This window comes from Arvicanthis niloticus, chromosome X (genome assembly GCF_011762505.2).
Source record: "Arvicanthis niloticus isolate mArvNil1 chromosome X, mArvNil1.pat.X, whole genome shotgun sequence".
Taxonomy (NCBI): Eukaryota; Metazoa; Chordata; class Mammalia; order Rodentia; family Muridae; genus Arvicanthis; species Arvicanthis niloticus.
The window spans coordinates 127,498,842-127,521,728 of NC_047679.1; the positions used below are offsets into that span (position 1 = coordinate 127,498,842).

The 22,887-nt window shown below is 35.2% G+C and overlaps 1 protein-coding gene across 3 annotated transcripts in view; it reads right to left on the bottom strand.

Moving 5' to 3' along the window:
- Window positions 1-22,887, bottom strand: part of Gabra3 (gamma-aminobutyric acid type A receptor subunit alpha3) — a 213,674-nt gene that overhangs the window by 157,783 nt on the left and 33,004 nt on the right. The window contains exon 2 of one of the 3 annotated variants that reach the window (XM_076918610.1): window positions 20,620-20,726. The exons of the other annotated variants lie outside the window; for them this stretch is intronic. The gene's annotated coding sequence lies outside the window, so the exon portion shown is untranslated. The remainder of the gene's footprint in view (window positions 1-20,619; window positions 20,727-22,887) is intronic. 3 annotated transcript variants of the gene reach the window in all.

Here is a 22,887-nt window from a genome sequence, read left to right on the forward strand (position 1 = left end):
AACCAGAAAAACAAATTAATACAAGTTAATATGAGAAATGAGTGAGTGATATAATAGATCTAATAGTTCAAGTTGATACTTAAAAAGTAATAAAGATGTATGTTACCCATTCCCAATTGATACATATACAATACAATCCCTGCACCTAAGACTCAGAGATCATCTCTGAAGAGCTGGAAAGACTGTAAGAGACAGAAGAATAGGGAGCTTTCCATAAGATCATGTCACTAGAAATGTCAGAGAAACTACACACTAACAGCAGTCAATATTATATGATCAGACACGATGCCTGTTTGGTTTGCTGTTTATGATGCAGTAACACTGGTGTTACTAATGATGATAGACTTGTTTAAAATAGCAGAATACAAACGAACAAGCACACCTCAAAGACCATAGAGGAGGTTCAGAATCAGAAAAGTGTGGTAAAACATGAGCACTAAGTGCAGCATTATATATATAGAAAGCACAGTAATAAGCAACCATAATACTGGGGTAGACGGTCTTTATGTAGAAGCAGTCAATCATACAATTAGAAAGAAAATTATAAAACAAAGAAAACAAAAAGTACTTGACTTCATGAAATTCAAAGGCAAATGCATGGAACTAGAAATTATCATCCTGAGTGAGATAACCCAATCACAAAAGAACACACATGGTATACACTCACTGATAAGTGGATATTAGCCCAAAAGCTCACAATACCCATGATATAACACAAAGACCATATAAAGCTCAAGAGGAAGACCAAAGTATAGGATGCTTCAGTCCTACTTAGAAAGGGGAACAAAATACTCATGGGAGACTAAGGGAGGGAGAGAGGAGGGGGAGGGAAAGGGGGGAAGTATTTGAATAGATGATCCAAACACCTTAAAAAACAATCATAGTTCATTGTGTTGACTGACATTATTTTTATTACTTTTATTTTAATTATCTGTATACAAACATAGGTATTAAAATTGAACAAAAAAATGGTTCTCTTAGCATAGTATCCACTAGTATTACACCTGTATATATGTTAACATTACATGGCCAAAGGGTCTTTGCAGATGGTAATAAATTTTAATCTACTAGGTTTAACATATAGGGATTCACCTGTATTCTCCAAGTGGGTCCAGTATACTTACATGGATCCTTTAAAGGAGGAGAGTAATGCAGAATAAAAACCTGAAGAGAGTCAAAAGTGGCAAGAACTAACTGCTGCATTGAAGATGAAGAGATAAATGAACAGAAAATAGAGGTGGCCTTGAAAAGCTAAGAAAATGCTCTGGCCAATGGCCAGCAAAAAAATTGGGACCTAAGCAATCACTGAAACTGAAATCTATCAATAATCTACTGAGCCTTGGAAGCAAATTTGTCACCAAAGCTTCTAGAAACAAGACACTGCTGACAGAATTTTAACTTTACAGATTTTTAAATGCATATTTTTTAAAGTGTTCTAGTTGTGATAGGTTTTTACATCAGTGATAAAAAATTAATATACTTGCTTTTGTCACTTCTGAGAGAAGGGTGATTTTCTGTTTTTTCTAAGATGATTTAAAAGGAAGATAAAAGGTAAATTTAATTGTTGATTTTATATACATATGTAATTAATTATAAAGTAGATAATATATGATAGGTATGCAATTAGTACTTAGAAATTATGTTACTCTAATAATGATTTCTGTATATTCATGATACACTTTGGAATCTGTTATATTTTATCCTTAACCCAATCAGGATATGTAGGAATGATTAAAAAAAAAGTTTCAACCAGAAAGATACAAATCTAAAACATAACGAGATTTTTACTTTCTCAGAAACCAGTACCTGAATGTTAGAGAAAAAAAACCTGAGCTCAAAATGAATAATTTTTAGTCACATAGTATTCCATAGTTCATTTAAAGTTAAAGGCATTCATAGGATTGGGGAGAGTTCAGTTATATTTTTAGGAGGGAAAGAAATAGTTCTTGGCCAAGTTGCTATTTGATATCTCCCACATAACAAAGAACCAGCCTTGTTTCTAGAAACCAATCCTAAGCATGTACAAGAAATATAATTTCACAATGAGTCTGCTGGGAAAGCATTTTAGGAGAGCAGCAGAGACTGCACAATAGAGAGATTTGGATAAGGCCATGTACAAACCAGCACTAAGGGATTTAAAAATCTGATATAGCTGTCCAAAGAACAAAAACCATGTAGTTCTTAAACCCAGGGTGTTTTGGTTTCAGCCAAAGCCATTAATCCTCTTCTCTGCTTCCTGCCTCTTCAGCTCACTCACATGCCCCTCCCAACAGCTCTACAGTTCAGTTTATTTCAAAGTTCAAGTATCTCAAATATAAACCCAGCATGATTCTTGAAATTAGAAAGCAACCATAGGTAACAAAACAAAGGTTATCTAAGGTACTTTCATATATCCAAATAAAGAAACTCAAGACTAAAAGTTCACCCCAAGGAATACTATTTGCAACTAAGTAAATGGTGAACCAATGCACAATTTGCTATTCTAGAAACTAATGTATAGAGGGGAAAACAACACTCCACATTTCCCTCTATGCGGACTGAATCAATTCCATAAGCAAATGCTGATCTCTACACCACCCTAACCTCATCTACATAATCAGGTAGAAAATCACCACATAGCAAAGACAAGTTTGTTCCTTTATGATGGTATCTCTTTTGCTGCAAAGATAAATTTATGGAGTAGATTATATATTGTCTCTGTGTTTAAAACACTTCATTCCCAATTTTCTTGTTTGAAGGATGAGTGAGTCAAACTAGACAATGGTGGAAAATGTCCCACACAGGCTCATGTGGTTTAACACTGAGTCCTCAGCTGGTAACATTTTTTTATGTGAAATAGAATCTGTGAGACTGTGACCCAGATGGCAGAAGTGGGTTGCTAAGGTTGAGTTTCAAGGGTATTTTCTTCTGGCTCTTGCTAAAGAATTTCTGTTTCTGACTGAGACATTCCTTGCTGAGACATGAGCAAGTCATACTATAAGTTCCTATCATGCCAGTGACAAAATAAATGCCTCCCTTCAGATAGTTTTGTCAGTAATGTGGTCATAGCAATGAGCAAATCAGTTATTATAATGACTAAACTTCCAGATTGTAAAATTATATAAGTCAAAGGAATATCAGCTGAGTATTAAACAAGAATATGACCACTTATTTCCTAGGTCAAAGCTATCCTTAGGATCAGAAATCTCCAACTTTACCAGTTCTATGGTCATAATTAAAGAAAATTTAAAATGTAGACAGTCAAATATAATAGCAAATTATAAATGAGATAACCAACTACATAGTTATTGATATTATAGCAAGTAACTGATAGTATGCCAAAAATAGAACTAAAGTTTTTTTTCAAAGTGAAATGTTTTCCAGGGACAGAAAAAAAAAAAAACAGCTAACATTTGTTTCAGGTCAGAATTAACTAACTGAATCTGCACTCTAAGCACTGTGCTATTAGCCAATTGGAGAATAAATCAGGCATGGTTTGAAAGACAAAAACAGTAAAAAATTAGAAACATGAGATTGTAAGACAGCAAGATAGCTCCACCATTAAATATGCTTGCTGAAAAGCTTGATCACCTGAGTTTGATCTCCAGGCCCCACATAGTGAAAGCAAAGAAATAACTTCTAAAACTTGCCCTCTGACCTCCACAAGTATGTCATGATATGTATGCACACATACACATGAGTAAATCAAAAGATGTAGTAACTTTTTGAAATTATGCAAACTACAAATGGTTGAATTACCAACATTATAAAGAATATTTGAAGAAAAGTTGAACCAAATGCCTTTTTAATGTTGAAATAATGACTGTTTTCCTGTTAAAGTCAGTGTCACAGTGTTTATTCTAAAAACTCTTACCATAATACTGGAATCTTAAGCAATATAACAAGAAATGACAATGAAAAGGGAAGAAAGGGAAAGGCAGATTCCTATATCCTACTAACACACACTCACATATACTCACCAATCTGCACTCTGATATTCACACTAGCTCTATTCTTTCTTTCATTTCTCTGTACAGTGAGTTTTAAGAAGATGATTTTGTAATAGTTCTTAACAGAAATGTATATATATTAATGTGACTATATAATTTAAAATATTTGAAGATTTCTATAACTATACATGATAACCAGTAGATTTCTGAAGGTTTATAGTATTTTTAGAAACATGCAAACATATTATTTAGACTTTGTGTGTACATGTATGTAATGTATGCACAAATATGTATGCTTACTCTTGTGCATATTCAAGCATATGTATGTCTGTGTGTGGAAGCCAGAGACCAATGCCAGGTATCTTCCTCTAGATCTACTCTTAATTGTCCCAAAATTGAGACAACACAAAAAAAACAATTCATTAGATAAACAAATTCAATTATTCTCCTTCAGAATAAAGTTCAGCAATGAGAGAAAAACAATTACTGATACATGTACCAATTTGCAAGGAACTCAAGGAGATCATGCATAAGACATCAATATCTTATCACAGAGAATAGATGATAATTTTCTTAGCATCATATGTTATTAGAAAGTACAAATTCAAACATCCATGAGTTAGTTCTTTTCTTTGTAAGAACGATTGTAATACAAGGCTTTGAAAACACCAAATGCTTATTAAGAGTATGGAGAAAGAGCAGTGCTCATTTATTACTGACGAGAATGAAAGATCAGAGGATAACTTTCAAAAACTGGCAATTACTTTCAAAACCAAACATACTTCTAAATATAATTAAGTTTTTTCACTTTTTGAAATTTATCCAAGTAAATTGAAAACCTTTATGCATATGAAAGTCTATACATAAATGTTGATATCAGCTTTATGCATAACGACTGAAACTTGGAGGCAATCAATGTGTACTTATAGAAATGAATGCCTGTGATGCATTCATATAATTATATATCATTTGTTACCAAAAATGAATGAATTGTGAAGCCACAAAGTAAACTCTGAAAAAAACTGAAATTAAGTCAAAAAGCTACCCAATGATATGACATTCTAGAAGAGACTAAAGTTTAAAATGTCAAGAGAAGGGTGATAGAGAATGCAGAATTTTAATAAGTGAAAATGCTCATTAATTCTGCAAATATGACATTATACATTGCAAGCTATGTAGTTAACAATAGTACATTAAGAACTGATGCATCAATAGTAATACATATACCACACTAATACTCAATAATAGGAAAAACATAGAAGAAATAAACTTGTACTATTTGCTCGGTTTTCTGTAAACCTAGAACTGCTCTAAAATATAGTCTATAAATTTTTCAAATACAATTTCAAAAGGTTATATAATATATAATTAAAATTTTATAATATTAAAGTGGCAAAATTATAAAGAGAGATAGAGAACATATTACTGGTTTGAATGAGATGGACGCTACTGGCATTGGGTAACATGACAGAGTTTCAGTTCTATACCTTGATTATATGATTTCTTCACAAATATATATGTCTTTGTGTATACATATGATTAGGCTGCATAGAAGTATACCCACAGATATCCAAAACTGGCTACATATAAAATATTATTTTATAGTTGCATATACTAAAGCAAAACTTCTGTGGAGTACATAAAGATCTATGAATTGTTTATATATCTTTCCATTAATTTATTTTCTACGAATTATTTCAAAATTAAAATAAATAACATAAAACAAAACTTATAAAAATAATTTAAAACCAATAAAATTATGCTGTACTAAAAACAAAGCCTCACATGTAATCCAGGTACTATATTATTCTGATGTCAAACAAAATAATGAGAATCTATTGACATATGCAGAAGAGGAGGCAGAAAATCATAAGAGCCAAAGGGGATGGATGTCACTGAGCAAACAGTGTCTTCCAGACACAACAAGACATATGTGTATGTATACATATATATATGTATGTATGTATACATATATGTATATATGTGTGTATATATATACACATATATATGTATACATACATACATACATACATAATCTCGCAGAGACTATAGAAGCATGAACAGGCCCTGCATAGGTTCAAGACAGACAGACTCCACTTTTGATTACAGGAAATGGACATGAACTCCCATTCCTAACCAAGAGGCTATCTCCAATATACAACTATTTGTAAAATACAATCATAACCTGCTGTGGTAGCACATATCTGTATTTGTGGGGCTGAGTATTTGTAGGAGGATTGCAACTTAAATGCTAGCCTGTATTACAAACAATTTTGAAGCTTTCTTGAGCTACAAAGCAAGATTTTACATCAGAAAAACAAGAACAGAAAGAAAATGTGAATATAAAATAAGTTTGAATAAGAAATTAAGCAATTAAAAATAAATAAAAACAAAGTCCAAAAATACCTTGTATGACATGAAAACAGACATATACCAAATGAAAATGTCTGAGAAACAATAGACTCGTTATGAGAGTGAAGTTTATAGTCATGGTGTGGTACATTTATATAATGGATTACTTCTCAGCTATTAAATACAATGACTTCATGAAATTCGCAGGCAAATGGATGAAACTTGAAAATATCATCCTGAGTGAGGTAACCCAGTCACAAAAGAACACACATGCTATGTACTCAATAATAAGTGGATATTAGCCAAAAAAAGAAGCTCAGAATACCCACGATAGAACTCACAGATCATATAAATCTAAGAAGAAAGAAGACCACATCAAAGTGTAGATGCTTCAGTCCTACTCAGAAGGGGGAAGAAAATAATCTCGGGAAGGATCTGGGAGGGAGAGAGGAGGGGGACAAAAAAGTGTGGCTAGTTCAGATATGGGAGGAGATGGGGGAGAAGTCAGGATTTTGAAAGGAGGTGTGTAGCAGTGGGGGTGGGGGACCTGGGGGTAGCTACTAGAAAGTCCCAGATGCCAGGAAAGCAAGAGGCTTCCAGGACCCAACAGGGATGACATTAACTGAAATACCAACAAAGGGGAGAGAGAATCTGTAGAAACCATATCCAAAGGTTAGGCATAGTCTCTGGTTGAGGGATGGGGCCATCCACCTTTCTAAAAAAATGTTAACCCAGAATTGCTCCTGTCTAAAGGAAATACAGAGACAAAGAGTGGAGCAGAGACTGAAAGAAATGCCATCCAGAGACCACCCCACCTGGGGATCCATCTCATATACAGACACCAAACCCAGACACTATTGCTGATGCCAAGAAGTGCTTGCTGACAGGAGCCTGATATAGCTGTCTCCTGAGAGGATCTGCCAGAGCCTGACAAACACAGAGGTGGATGGTCACAGCTAACCATTGGACTGAGCACAGGGTCCCCAATGGAGGAGTTAGAGAAAGAACTGAGGGAGCTGAAGGGGTTTGTAACCCATAGGAAGACTAACAATATGAACCAACCAGACCCCCCAGAGCTCACAGGGACTAAACCACCACCCAAAGAGTACACACACGGGAGTGGGGGGGGGAACCCATGGCTCCAGCTGGATATGTAACAGAAGATTGGGAGGTGGTCCCTCTGTCCAGTGGAGGCTCAATGACCCAGAATAGAGGAATACTAGGGCACTGAGGCAGGAGGGGATAGGCCAGTGGGGGAGCACCCTCATAGAGGCAAAGAGAGGGGAGGGGATGGCGATTTCTGGAGGGGAAACTGGGAAAGGGGATAAGATTTGAAATGTAAATAAATGAAATAAGCAATAAAAAATTAAGAATTAAAAAACCTATTATTTAAGTACCTGTAGTAACAAAATACAATCAAGGTAAAACCAAAGAAAATACAATTAATATTAAATTTAATGAGATAAAAATCTTATAATAAAATAAAAAAGAACAAATAATGAAAAGTCATCTTAAAGACTGATAAGCCTGGCAGTGGTGGCGCACACCTTTAATCCCAGCACTTGGGAGGCAGAGGCAGGCGGATTTCTGAGTTTGAGGCCAGCCTGGTCTACAGAGTGAGTTCCAGGACAGCCAGGACTACACAAAGAAATCCTGTCTTGAAAAAACCAAAACAGAAACAAAAATTAAACACTGACAAATACCTATTAAAACAAACAAAAAAGCAAGGACGGCACACTTGTAGATCCGATTGATTTGATCTTTGATTGATCTTTGTGCCAATTAATGTGAAATTTTAGAGTGAACATTTCAGAAAACAACACTGACAAAAGAAAATATATAATCTGAATATTCCTTCAACTCTATAAAAAAAATTGGCTATGTAACTAAATATACTCCCCAAAGAAAACTTGAAGTCCAGATGGCATTAACAGTGAGTTCCTCTACACATGCAAAGAATAAATAGCCTCACTATTGCATAATGTCTTCTAGAATATACAACTAATTGTTTTCATTCTTTTTTAAAGCTAGCATTATTTTTTAAAACCTAAGGAAAATTTGACATAAAAGAAAAATATTGATGTCCTTGCATTCCTGGAGACCTGCTGGCACCAGAGACAACCAGGTAAGACCCCTGCTGTACCCAGAATCCCCTGCCTGGTGGTTCTCCCTTGGGGGCACACTCAGCAGCTATAAGCTGTGCCCTATCCCTTGAACTCGAATTTCTGGCTCACAGCTCTGCTTGCATTTTTGAAGGCCTGCCAGCACCTGGACAACCAGGTATGACCCCACCCCAGAACCCTTGCCTGCCAGGTCTCCCTGAGAAATACCCTACAGTGGCAAACAGCACCCTACATTCTATTTTCCAGCTCACAACACTGCCTGCATTTCCCCAGGACCGCCAGCACTAGAGAAAAATCAAATCAAACCACTCCCCTCAATCCCCTACGTACCAAGTCTCCCTAAAGCATGCCCAACAGCTATAAGCTGCACCCTGTACCCTGAACTCCATTTTCCAGCCCACAATTGTGCCCTGAAATCTGCCAACACTAGGGACAATCAGATGACTTAAGGCCCACATAAGAACACAAACAACAAGAACCAGGGAAATATGATGCTACCAGGAGAGTCAAGCTATCCTACTACAGCAAGCCCTAGATATCTTAACACAGCTGAAGCACAAGAAAATGACTTTAAATCCAACCTTATAAATATAATAGAGGCCTTTAAAGAGGAAAAAATAAACCCCTTAAAGAAATACAGGAAAATTCAACTAAACTGGTGAAGGAAATGAATAAAACTGTTCAAGACCTGAAAATGGAAATAGAAGGAATAAAGAAAATACAAACTGAGGGAATCCTGGAGTTGGCAACCTATGGAAGAGAACAGGAACAACAGATGCAAGCATCACTAACAGAATACAAGAGATGGAGGAGAGAATCTCAGGCGTAGAAGATACAATAGAGATATTGACACGTAGATCAAAGAAAACATTAAATCTAAAAAGTTTCTGACATAAAACATCCAGAGAATTTGGAATATTATGAAAAGATAGGAATAGCAGAAGAAGATCCCCACCTCAAATGACCAGAAAAGATTTTCAACAAAATAAAAAAGAAAATTTCCCTAACCTAAGAAGAAGATGCCTATAAATATACAAGAAGCTTATAGAACACAAAATAGATTGGACCAGAAAACAAAGTCCCCTTGCCATGTAAGAATCAAAACACTAAATGTAGAGAAAATAGAAAGAATATTAAAAGCTTCAAGGGAAAAGGGCCCAAGTAACATATAAAGGCAGACCTATTATGCCTGATTTCTCAACAGAGACTCTAAAAGCCAGAAGGGCCTGAGCAGATGTCTTGGCAGGTTTTAAAGAGGCCACAGATGTTAGTTCAGACTACTATGCCCAGAAAAAACTTTCAATCACCATACATGGAGAAAACAAGATATCCCATGACAAATCCCAATTTAAAAAATATCTATCTACAAATTCAGCCCTACACAGAATACAGGAAGTAAAACTCCAACTCAATGAGGCTATAACACAAGAAATAAATAATTTCACACCAGTAAAAACAACACACACACACACACACTACCACAACCAACATGAAAATAACAGGAATTAACAATCATTGGTCATTAATATCTCTCAACACCAGTGGTATCAATTCCTCAATAAAAATACAGGCTAACAGAGTGGATGCATAAACAGAATCCATCATTCTACCACATACAAGAAACACACCTCAGCACAAAAGATAGAAACTACCTCACATTAAAGGGCTAGAACAAGAAGCAAGCTGGAGTGGCCATTCTAAAAGTTAATAAAAATAGATTTATTTTTATTATATATTAATTAACCAAAATTAATCCAAAAGAGGAGGACACGTCATACTCATCAAAAGAAAAATTCACAAAGATGATATCTCAATTCTGAATATCTATATCCCCAAAACAAGAACACATACATTTGTTTTTTAAAAAAAAAAAAAAATCATTGCTAAAGCTTAAATCACACATTGACCCACACACATTGATAGTGGGAGTCTTCAATATCCCATACTCATTAATGGATAGGTCATCCAAGCAGAAACTAAACAGAGAAATAATAAAACAGAGGTTATGATTCCAATGGACCTAATGGATATCAATAGAACATTTCACCCATACACAAAAGAAAATACCTTCTTCTCACCACCTCATAAAACCTTCTCCAAAATTGGCCATATAATCAGTAACAAAGCAAATCTCAACAGATACAAGAACTGAAACAACCCTCTACAATCAGACCACCATGTATTAATGCTGGGTATCAATAACAACAGAAACAACAGAAAGCTTACAAACTTATAAAAACTCCATGACCACTTGGTCAGGGAAGAAATAAAAAAAATATAAACTTTCTAGAATTCAATGAAAATTGATGCAAAAACATATGCAAACTTATGGGACATGATGAAAGCAGTAATAAGAGGAAAGTTAATGGCACTGAGTACCTTCATAAAGAAATTGGAGAGATATCATACTAGCAGCTTAACATCAACATGAAAGCTCTAGAACAAAAAGAAGCAAACACACCCAGGAGGAGTAGATGGTAGGAAATAATCAAACTCAGGACAGAAATCAATTAGAAACTAAGAGAACAATACTATCATATTTGCAGATGATATGATAGTACACATAAGTAACCCCAAAAATTCAACTAGACAAGTCCTAAAGTTGGTAAACGCCTTCAGCAAAGTGGCCGGATACAAAATTAACTCAAAAAAAAAAATAGTAGCCCTTCTTTAGGAAAAAAGAACTGGCTAAGAAAGAAATTAGGGAAACAACACCCTTTAAAATAGTCACAAATAATATAAAATATCTTAGTGTAACTCTAACCATACAAGTGAAAGATCTGTATGACAAGAACTTCAAGTCTCTGAAGAAAAATTGAAGATATCAGGAGATGGAAAGATCTCCCAAGCTCATGGATTGGTAGGATGAACATAGTGAAAATGGCCTTCTTACCAAAAGCAATCTACAGATTCTATGCAATCCCCATCAAAATTCCAACACAATTCTTTACAGACCTTGAAAAACAATATTCAACTTCATATGGAAAAACACACAATCCCATGATAGCTAAAACAATCCTGTACAATATAAGGACTTCTAGAGATATCACCACCACTGATTCAAGCTGCACTGCAGAACAATAGTGATAAAAACAACATGGTATTGACATAAAAACAGACAGGTTGATCAATGAAATTTAATCAAACACCCAGAAGTAAACCCACATACCCACATATACTTGATTTTTGACAAAGACATACAATAGAAAAAAAGAGCATCTTCAACAAATGGTGCTGGTCTAACTGGATGTCTGTATTTTGAAGACTGCAAATAGATCCATATCTATCACCCTGAATGAAATTCAAGTCCAAGTGAATCAAAGACCTCAACATGAAACTGGATTCATTAAATCTGATATAAGAGAAAGTGGGGAATAACCTTGAATGTATTGGCACAGAGGACAACTTCCTGAGCAGAATACCAACAGCTCAGCAACAAAGATCAACAGTTAATAAATGGGACCTCATGAAATTAAAATTTTCTTTAAGGCAAATACACCATCAATAGGACAAAATGTCAACCTACAAATGGGAAAAGATCTTCAACCCTATATTTCACAAAGGGCTTGTGTCCAAACCTTATAAAGAATCCAAGAAATTATACACCAAAACACAAATAACCCAATTTTTAAAATGAGCTACAGATCTAAATAGAGAATTCTTGACAGAGGAATCTCTACTAGCCCAAGAAGCACTTAAAAAAATGTTCAACATCCTTAGCCATCAGGGAAATGCAAATCAAAATGACTCTAAGATTCCATTTTACACACATCATAATGGCTAAGATCATAAATGCAAGCAACAACATGTGTTGGCAAAGATGTTGAGAAAGGAACACTCCTCCATTGCTGGTAGCAATGCAAACTTATACAACTACTTTGGAATGAATTTGGTTGTTTCTCAGAAATAGTTTCTATCTCAAGGCCCAACTATAACACTCCTAGGCAAATACCCCAAAGATGCTCCACTATACTACAAGGACACTTGCTCGACTATGTTCAAAGTAACTTAGATGTCCCTCAACCAAAAAATGGATAAAAAGAATGTGGTAAATTTATATAATGGAGTATTACTCAGCTGTTAAAAACAATGACATCGTGAAATGTACAGGCAAATAGATGGAAATAGAAAAAAAAAAAAAAAACATGTTGAGTGAGGTAAACCAGAACCAGGAAAACAAATGGAACGAACTTACTTATAAGTGAATATTAGCCATAAAATACAGAATATTCATGGTACAATCCACATACCCAATAAAATAGACATAGTGGGGTAGATGGAAGAAGGGAATAAGGTGGGAGAGCAGGTAGGGAGGAAACAGGTGGATTCAAGTCTGGAGAAGATGGAAGAAAAACAACTGGAAAAGCAAACTAAATTTGATGAGCAGACATCTCTGGGATGAGGTAGAGACCTAGGTCAATGAAAACTCCCAAGAGTCTATGAGGGTGACCTAAGACTACTAGCAGTATTGTATATGAAACTTGAAATGGCCTCCTCCTACAACCAGGCAAAACTTCCAATGGAGGGATGGGGACACCAACCCAGCCACAAAATCTTCTATCCATGATTTGTCCTGCCTACAGATGTGCTGGGATAAAGATGGAGCAGAAATTTAGGGAACGGACAACAAATGACTGACTCAACTTGAGATGCATACCATGAAAGAGAGCCCACCTTGACACTATGATATTCTGTTATACTTGCAGACAGGAGCCTAGCATAACTGTCCTTTGAGAGGCTTCACCCAGCAGCTGATAAAACTGATGCAGAGATCCACAGGCAAACACTAGGCAGAGCTTGGGGAATCTTGTGGAAGAGAGGAAGGAAGGATTGAAGAAAGCAATGAGGTCAAGAACACCACAAGAAAAGTTATAGAATCAACTAACCTGGGACCATAGTGGTTCACAGAGAGCCTGCATGGAATATATGTTACACATATGTAACATATTAGAGCTTAGTCTTCATGTGGAACCATTGGAGCAGAGGCTCTCTATGACTCTGTTGCCTGCCTTTGGATCCCTTTCACCTAACTGAGATGCCTTGTCTAGCCTCAATAGAAAAAGAAGCACCTAGTTCTCCTGCAACTTGGTATGTTAAGGCTGGTTGATATCCATGAGAGGCTTCCCTTTCTCTTCAGAGAAAGGAGGATGGGGAAGGGGAGGTGACAGGAAAGAGTATGAAGGGGGCTGGAATCAGGATGTAAAGTAAATTATTAATTAATGAATGAAAAAAAGAAATATTGAAGACAAATTTTATTTACATGAATGAACACAAAAATTGTAATATACACACAAGCATACTATATATATATATATATATATATATATATATATATATATATATATATTTCCCATCCTGTATCACAAAATACTAGGAATAGCATAGGTTAGATTAAGAATAAAAGGCTGGATTAACATTTAAAATAAATCAATGCAACTCATTATATTAACAAAATTAAGAAGAATATGAGAGGCTGGACCCATATTCTATCAGCGAAGTGCTTGTCATGCAAGCATAAGGTTCTAACTTTGGATCCTCAGCACCATGAAGAAGCCATGTATGGTAGCAGGCAACTGTAATCTCAGCACTGGGGAGGTAGAGCCAGGCAAATTTCTGGGGCTCACTAGCTAGACAGCCTATACATATTTAAGTTCCAGGTTCAGTGAGAACTGTCTCAAAATTAATTAATTCATTCATTCATTCATAGATTAATTGTAGAACAATTAAGAAGTACTATTGACATCAATCTTTGATCTCTGCATGCATACATGACCAATGTATGTTTTATGTACACATGAATAAAAATGAACATTCATATGAAAAATTCAATCAATGCATAAAAATCTGAAAAGAGTCTATAGCCATTCAAGAATTTAAATGTATTTCCAACAAAAGTAGAAACTCCTATAAAGTAATGAGAAAGGAAATTATAACAAAATCCATATTTTATGATTAAATAATGGAATTTTTACATGACATAAGAAATTACAAAAGACAATTATTTCCACTCATCTAACTGGAAGCCATAGACAATATACTAAGACAGAGAAACAAAGTAATATGAAATATACAGATAATAATTTTAACAATAAATGAACATATAGATGAATAAATGCTATTGCTAATTGGATTAATTGCTACCATGAGCATAAGATCAACTACTCAAAATTGGTTATATTTCCATGCCACTGTAAAAATACTCAACTCAATCCATAAGATGCATATATAATACTATCATAGTAAAACTTTTATTTTGTAGATTTAACCAATAAACTTTTGTCAATAATTACAGTAAAAAATAGAGGTACAAAATAAAACTGTGTATGACAAAAAGAAATTGAAAATAAGTTTAAAATGTATTTATTTATAACAGTATGCATATCATATAAAAGAATATCCAAAATATATAAAGAACTCAAAAACTAGATACTAAGAAAACAAATAACTGAATTTTAAGATGGAGTTCAAATTTAAACAAAAGAGAAAACTCAAATAACTGAGAAACCAAGACTTATTCAACATCCTCAGTCACCAAGGAAATGCAAATCAAAACTACTTTGAGATTTCATCTTATACCCATTGGAATGGCTAAGATTATTAAGACAAATAACAGCTCATGCTAGCAAGGATGTGGAGCAAAGGGAACACTCCTTCGAGTGCAAACTTGTACAGCCACTATAGAAATCAGTGTGGTGTTTCCTCAAGAAGATGGAAATCCATCTACTCTAATATCCACCTATACCACTCTTGGGTATATACTCAAAGGATGCTTCATCCAACCACAGAGATACTTGCTCAATTATGTTTATTGCTGCTCTACTCACAATAGCCTAAAACTAAAACATCCTAGACATCTCTCAACAGAAAAAATACATAAAGACATGAAATTGTCAAATAATGGGCCAACACGTGTCACCAAATTAACATTCCAGTACCAAGATTGGGTTACATCTGAGTGAATTATTGACCAAAGGGATCCCATGGGAATACCCAAATAATTTAGGCTATTGCCAAGTCAAAAGTTTGCTCTGCACAAACTGACAACACCTTTACAACTGATTGAACATAGAAAACTTGAGTGCCACATAGAGCCCTCACACCTACATGCTATTTTCTTTGGTGCAGAAAGGTACTCTGCATGGTAACAAAGGAGAAACTTAAACACCAACCTAGCCACAAACCTTCTGATCTACAATGGTGTCCTGCCTGTAAGATATCCTAGAACAATGGTGCTACAAAGCTTGTGGGAGTAGCCAACCAATATCAGATTTGAGTTAAAGCCCACTCCATGAGATGGAACCCATGCTCAAAACTGCCTGGATGAGCAAGAGCCTGAGAGTACATAGCCTAGAGACCTAGGGTAAAAACTACATACTGTTCTAAAAACAACAATAAGAATGTAGCAATAATATGACTTCTAATAACATTCTGTTATATTCATAGATCAGCCCTTTGCTGAACCATCATCAAAGAATCTTTCTCCTGCAGCCGATAGGAACAAATAAATACAGAAACCTACAGCTAGACAATATACAGAGAATAAGGCACATTGGAACACTAGCCTTAAGCAGGATGTCTCCATAAAATCCATCCCCAGGGCCTTAGAGAACCCTGTGGAAGAAGAAGCAGAAAGATTTTAAGATCCAGAAGGGATGGAGGACAACAAGAAAACAAGACCCACTAAATCATCTTGGTCTACTCATATCAATGCACAGAGAGTGAGGCAACATGAACATGGCCTGCACCAGATAGTCTTAAAGCTGAAAATGGACACATGCCCCTATTCCTAACCCAGAGGCAATCGCCAATTGATAACTTGCAAATGAAAATTTACTTTTCTCCAAGGGAGTATCACTGGTCAAACAAATTATTCTTAAGCGTGGGGTGTATGCCCCATGTTGTATGGCCAACAGAAAACTAATTCAAAAGCATCTTTGGAGGTTCTTTTCTTTTCACAATGGCATGCCAGGGCTTTTGTTTGTTTGTTTGCTTGCTTACATGCTTTGGATAATATCTTATCATGTTTTACTTTTTATTTAATTTATATTTATTTTCATCTCTCTACAGGTTTTGCATATAATATTATGACTTCCATTTAGTGTTTTTTATGTGATTCCGAAGTGTGTGAACAAGTAGGTTTGTGTTTCTTGTGCCCTCGCTCAGGCTCTTTTCCTTCTATTTGTTTGTTTTGTCTAATTACAATGTGTTTGGTTTTTAGTTATCTTTATCTTTTATTTTATTTGATTATTATCTCTTAGAAACATGATTATGTTCTAATGAGAGACAGAAAAAGGGTTGATCTGCATATGAGGGAAGAGGGAGAGGAACTGGAAGAAGTAGAAGAAGGGGAAACCAAAATCAGGACACATCAAATGAGAAACAAAACTATTTCAAAAAAGAAAAAAAACATTAAATGATTAATATTGCTGGCAAACAAAAGGCCAGTATGAATGAGTAATTAGAAGATGAAACAAAAAGCAAAATGAACAAAGAAATATTACAAACATATAATAAATATAAAAATATATTCAGCCTCAATAACAACCAGAAATATTTCAACCAGACATTTGAAGTCTAAATCTGGAAAATGATCTTATGTTAGCTTAGAAGTTAGCTATGTTAAGGCCATTCATGCATACTGTGATGTGGGCAGCATTTCTGTTTTGTATCTTTATATTTTGAGGCAGCTAGCCTTGAACTTGTGATCTTCTAGCTTTAGTTTCCAGACTGTGAAATTACAGAAATGTTCCATGTCTAGCTTGTCTTATTTTTGCACTTTGCAAATGAATTTGCAAATTCATTTCCAAATTTTTTTTAGGGCCTTAGATTCTTCTAAAATCAGATAAAAATTTTTCCCACATTCCATACATCATTCTTCATTCCTTACCCTACATGTTATAGCCAATGTAATGTTTAAAAGTCTGATTTGTCAAAAGCTTCCCCATTAAGCCTCTCAAGCCACATGGCTTTCCTTCCAGATTCTATAATATACCAAGTCTTCCAAGACATAGACATTGAACAACAATGGTCACAGTAGTCCTTTGCCTACTAAACTCATGTAAAGGTGTTCAAAAAAGTAGAAAATATTCTGTAAAAATGAATAATTACAATTAAATATAGAAATAATTATAATATATGCTGATTAAATGCTCTGATTAAAGATAATTGGCTTAAGGAAGACTATATGTAGCATTCAAGAAATATACTTATATGAAAAAAAGTTTAAATAAACACTATAAGAAAAGTTATAACAATTCAAAATTATTCCAAAGAAAGTTTATGGAGCTAAATCAATATCAGACAGATGACATCAAGATAAAATTATTACTGGCAATAAAAACAGACACTACAGATGACAAACAATGTCATTAATGAGGAAGACAAAAATAATTCTAAATTTGTATACATGCCTCAATAGATATGAAGATCAAATCAAGAAGAGCTAAGCAAGCCACAATAAGAAATAGACAATACAAAGTCATACTAGAAAACTTTAATATCTATCTCTCAGCAACTGACAGTATAAAGACAGTAAAGGCATACATAGCTGCTTCATGTGGTGATCATATGTTTGATCCAAAATGAAAAACTATGCTCCTTAGAAACATGGAAAGGTTACATAAATTGACCATATTTTAAGCCACTGTTCCTTTTTACTTCTCTATGTATCTCTTATGTATATGCCTGTGTTTTTCTATTTGTGGTATATATGCACATGTATGCAGAGGTGTAGTCACATGTGTACATATAACAGAAGACAGGGGAACATTTGGATGTCCTGTTTTATCTTTGCCTTATCCTTTGCAGCTGAACTTTCCCCCACTCACTAGTGTTGGAATTACAGATGTACATACAATCATGTGTGAATTTTTACGTAGGTGCTAGTATCTGAACATGCTTACATAGCAAAACACTGTTGCTCACTGAGGTATCTCCCCAGAATCATAGTATCTCAAACTGTGTTCCATGATTCCTTGTACTGTGTTCCTTGTACAAGTCATACAACTGAATAGTGTGATAGTGAAAAAAAATCAAACAACAATATGTTTTCTGAATGCAGAAAACAAATGTATTTTCTGAACCAAGGCTTCAGAGAAGTTGTAGCACAAGCAGGTATTACCAGAAACAACTTAGATTCATTACACATTTGATTTTGAATTTGTTTCCCCCCTCCCCACTGGAAGTCAGTGTTTTTATTACACATACAAAGATGTCTGTTCTTATACAAACATAAAGGTTTTACTGCAGAAGACAAATATAATACTTCCTATCATTCCTCAGCGCTATGAAAGTGGTACACCTTTGAATTTAATGTTAGACTATTTAAATTTTTAAAAATTGTCTTATCCCTAGATTGGCAGAAAACCACCTTCTATAGCCTCTCCTTTCTCTTTGCCCCCATTCCCATGGAACCAAGTAGATCATCCCCTACAGTCTTCCTTCCTTATCCCATTCCTTTGAATGGGATAAGGACCCATTCATGGACCAACATGAATGGACCAACACCTGAGTCACTCTTCCCTGGAAACCTGCTGGACAACCTTGACAGAGAGCCAAGTAGGCTATCTTCCCTTTCCTTCCCTTCCCATCTGCTGGGGCCTATCTTCCCTCTCTTCTGCCATTCATTGTAGACTCAACAGAAGCTCATGATAGACCCAACTTTCTACCCTCCTGTGGACACCCTCAGCCACTCTGCTACACCGCCTTGCCCTTCTAGCCCACCTCCATTCCTGTGTGTCAGTTCTCAATACCATACCTGGCAAAGATTCAGAAGCATTCCCTATTAAGCAACCCACAGCCTACACATGCTCCTCGACATTAAGAATTGGAAAACCCACCCAACAAAAACAAGACCAGATTACAATCATCCTAAATCCAAGAACCTTGATGACAACAACAACAACACAACAAAAATCACCTAACAGCAAGGATAATATGTTTCCAGTGGAGTCCAGCAACCTTACTATGGTAAGCCCTGAGAAATACAGTATAGCTGAAGCACAAAACTTAAAAATAGCCTTTATGAATATGCTCAAGAATTTTAAAGAGGAAATGAGTAAATCTATTAAAGATACCTATAAAACACAAACAGTAAAAAAAAAAAATTAAGTGGTTCATAAACTAAAAGTAGAAATAGAGTCAATTGAGAAAACCCAAACTGAGGGAAACCTGGAATGGACAAATTTAGGAATCTGAGCAGGAACCTCAGATGCAAGCCTCATGAACAGAATACAAGAGATGGAAGAAAGACTCTTAGGTGTTGAATACCAGATAGAAGAAATGGATACCTTAACCAGATAGATAGATAGATAGATAGATAGATAGATAGATAGATAGATAGATAGATAGATAGATAGATATAGATATAGATATAGATATAGATATAGATATAGATATAGATATAGATATAGATATAGATATAGATATAAAATCTGAAAAAATATCCTGGCACAAAACATGCAGAAAATTTGGGCCAGTATGAAAAGACCAAATTTAGTTATAATATGGATAGAGGAAGGAGAAGAAGCCGAGGTCAAAGACCCAGAGGAAAAGAATCCCTAACCTAAAGAAAATTATGCCTATGGGGGGGAGGGGGTAAAAGAAGCATCCAGAACAACACATAGACTGGACAGAAAATGAAATTTCCCATAAAGCATAATAATATAAAACTAGATGAACAAAACAAAGGAAGAACAGTAAAAATCTACAAGGCAAAAGCAAAAAAGAAACAAAAATACAAGTTTCATATAAGGCAGACATATTTCAATTATATCTGACTTCTCAATGGAGACTGTCAAAGCCAGAAGGGCCTGTACAGGAGGTTGATAGACTAAGAAACCACAAATGCCAGCCCAGACTACTAAATCCAGCAGAACTTTCAGTCATCATAGGTAGAACAAATTATATTCCAAAATAAAACCAAAGTTAATCAGTATTTATTTACAAATCCAGCTCTACAAAAGGCACTAGAAGAAAAATTCTAACCTAAAAAGGTTAACCACACCCAAGAAAACATGAGGAATAAATAACCCTAGACCAGCAAATTGAAGGAAGGAAAAAGAAACCCTCATCACAACAAAATAATGGGAATCAACAAACACTGTTACTCACTGATGTATTTCAACATCAGTGATCTAATTACCCATAAAAAACATAAACTAACAGATTGGATATGAAAACAGGAGTCTTTATAGTACTGTATACAATAAACACACCTCAACATCAGGATGGACAAAAGAGAACATCAGATGTCTTAGACCTGGAGTTACAGATGATCTTAATGATCCAGCATGGGTACCGGAAGATGATGAACTCTGATCCTCTGAAAGAGATACAAGTACTTTTAACCACTGAGCAGTCTCTCCAGCCCCTATTTATTGTATGTATCTATATAGATAAGGTCATATAAACTTTTCTCAGACCAAGAGATATAATGAGTGGAAAAACTCTAAAAAATCCCTGTTTTGGTTGTATTTTTATATTCTGGAGTGTGAGTGTGTGTGTGTGTGTGTGTGTGTGTACACCATGAATTTATTTTTCCCTTTATTGAAATATAATCTTTTCTCACATAATATATCCTGAGTACAGCTTCCCCTCCTTCTAATTCCTCCCCTCCCACTCTGTGTCCATGTTCTTTCTGTCTCTTATGATAAAATAACAGGTTTCTAAGAGATAATAAAGGTATAACAAAATAAAATATAATAAAATAAATATATAACATTGAAGTTGGATAAGACAAAATGGCTGAAGAAAAAGAGCCCAAGAGAAGGCACAAAAATCAGACAGTGACTCATTCTCACACTCAGGATTCCCATAAACACACTAGACTGAAAGTCATAATATATACACAGAAGACCAGGTACAGACCTGTGCAGACCCCTGTGCATGCTGCCTTAGTTTCTATGAATTCATTTGAGTTTTGCTCATGTTGAATTAGAGGGTCTTCTTTTCTTGGTGTCCTCCATCACCTCTGGCTCTTACTCTTTCAGCCTCCTCATCCTGGGGATTCCCTGAGCTCTAAAGGGAGGGGGCTTGATGGAGACATCCCATTTAGGGCAGAGATATGTACATTATGAAATTAAAATGACCAAGACAGGTTTCATGTGAAGATTTGGGGGAGGAACAGGAAGGGAGAAACAAGGTTATTATATTATAATCTTTTTAAAGATTAAAGTATTTTTAAGCCTTGCTTTAGACTGTGAGCTAGCAAATTTTTCCATTAAGACCCAAAGAGTAAATTTAGAAAAAAAACAAAAATGAGGCAAGATCTCACATATTCCAGGCTGACCTTGAATTTACTATAAAAGTAAGAATGAACTTCTGATCTCCTTGCCTCTATCTTCCATGTGCTGGAATTGCAGATATACGCCACAATGCTAGTTTAATTCAGTACTAGGAAGAAAAACCCCGGTTGTCATGCATGTATGCAAGCAGCATCCAGGCCACACCTCAATCCCTAGCAATTTACTTTTCTGAAACAAGATCTCAAACTATAGCCCAACCAGTCCTGGAACTCATGACAATCCTCCTGCCCCACCCTCTGAAAATCTCAGATTACAAGTGTGAGCCACCATGACTGGCCAAATTTAGAAATACTTTTCTCATAAAGCATCACAAACAATTCCTCATATAACCTCTGTCACGTGTTTTTGTTTCATTTTTAGCTTTCAAACATCTAGGAGCACTTGCACCTTTATGTAAAAACAGTTTATGACCCATACTTGACCTATGGGGAATGATTTCCTGTTTTCTTTCTTTTTTTTTTTTTTTTTTTTTTTGGTTTTTTGAGACAGGGTTTCTCTGTGTAGCCCTGGCTGTCCTGGAACTCACTCTGTAGACCAGGCTGGCCTCAAACTCAGAAATCCCCCTGCCTCTGCCTCCCAAATGCTGGGATTAAAGGCGTGTACCACCACTGCCCAGCGATTTCCTGTTTTCTGTTCAAAAAAAAAAAAAAAATCAAACAATTCTCCATAAATTTCAGAGGTTCTATGAAGTATACTATCTGGTTATGAAGCAATTAAGCAAGAAATAAATAACCAAATGACAATTTGATTATAAAATCCCCATCTTGTGGAAATTAAGAAATATGCTTCTGAATAGCCCTGGGCAAAAAGAAAATTACTTTGGGATTTAGGCAATATTTTAAGCTGTGTAATATTAAAAATGATTAATATCAAAACCTGTGAGGCATAGCTCAAGCCATGCTTAGAGAGACATATCTGGTTTTAAAATGTTTGTATTAGAAAGGAGAAAACTTTTAAAAAGCCTATACTTCATTGAATGACTTAAGAAACAACAAATTATACCAAACTAAAGCAGAATTTTAAAAGATAAGAGCAAAAGCTGATTAGAAAACTAATGTACAGTCAAACTGATCAATAAAAACACATTTGTTTCTTAGAAAATATCAATGATATAGATAAACTATAAGATTGATAATTGAAAAATAACATTAAGCATTAATAAAGTATGAAATAAAAAAT